This window comes from Nanorana parkeri, unplaced genomic scaffold (genome assembly GCF_000935625.1).
Source record: "Nanorana parkeri isolate BGI_ZX_2015 unplaced genomic scaffold, ASM93562v1 scaffold1162, whole genome shotgun sequence".
In the NCBI taxonomy this organism is placed as follows: domain Eukaryota; kingdom Metazoa; phylum Chordata; class Amphibia; order Anura; family Dicroglossidae; genus Nanorana; species Nanorana parkeri.
In genome coordinates, this window is record NW_017307430.1 from 513,990 (window position 1) to 515,118 (window position 1,129).

Here is a 1,129-nt window from a genome sequence, read left to right on the forward strand (position 1 = left end):
GGGGGGGGGGAGGGGGGTGTGTGGGTAGTATACGGCGGGGCAATATAAGGAGAATGGAAACCTTGTAGTAGAGAATGTAACGTTATATTTTAACTGTTCTGCCAGTTACTGAAAAATGCAACTGGTCCCATCGATTGACTTACCGCAGTTCTCCTATTACCGCGTTTCCCCCAAAAATAAGACGCCGTCTTTTATATTTTTTGTGGCTCAAAAAAACACGCCGGGTCTTATTTTCGGGGGAAGGTCTTATTTTTTTTTGAATGTACAACAATCCAAAGTTAACGCAAATCCAAAATGGCAAATTTAAGAATAGGGTGATCGGGGCAATCAGGGGTGCCGTACCTTTCCAAGAGCAATTTGGGAACCAGAATGAGCGAAGCGCGCTTTCAGTATTGATTCCTCACAGGCGGAGTGCATTTGGTATCACTCCGCCTGTGACAGGAGGCGGGGCTATAGAGGAAGCATCGGCTAATGTGGCTCTGCTCCATCCACTGCCGCCTCGCTTCCTCTAGCGACGCCTTCGCTGGTACCGCTGATTCTCTCCCGCGGCTCTTCAAGTTCCCCCCAATGCCACCACCGGCCCTGGGAATGGTCACAACCAGGTCTTATTTCGGGGAAACGTTATTGGCTGTCACCTGCCAGAGTCAATGATGACGTCACAGCCGGCTCCGCCCAGTTGTTTTGACAGATCAGTGTCCCCCGGGTCATTTGGGGACGCCAACCTATTACATCTGGGCGGAGTGAGCCGCGGGATCCGGCCTGGCTCCGCCCAGCTGTAATTTGCGGGGCGATCGGTGCTCCCTCCGCCGCCGCCTCGCTTCCTCCAGCGCTGGCTTCGTTGGCACCGCTGATTCTCTCCCGCGACTCTTCAAGTTCCCCCCTTATGCCACCACCGGCCCTCGGAATGGTCACAACTAGGTCTTAATTTTGGGGTGGGTCTTATATTCAGGGAAACAGGGTATATTTGCACAATAGTCCGTGTGCGGAGGGAGTGGTGGGGTGGGATGGGATGGAGGCCTACCCTGTTTCCCTGAAAATAAGACCTAGTACTATTTTTGGGAATTGCTAAAATATAGGACCTGCCCCGAAAATAGGACCTGCCCCGAAAATAGGACCGGCCCCGAAAATA

General features: G+C 52.6%; 1 protein-coding gene across 1 annotated transcript in view; it reads left to right on the top strand.

The window, feature by feature from the left end:
- Positions 1-1,129, top strand: part of LOC108796740 (SEC23-interacting protein-like) — a 12,892-nt gene that overhangs the window by 10,548 nt on the left and 1,215 nt on the right.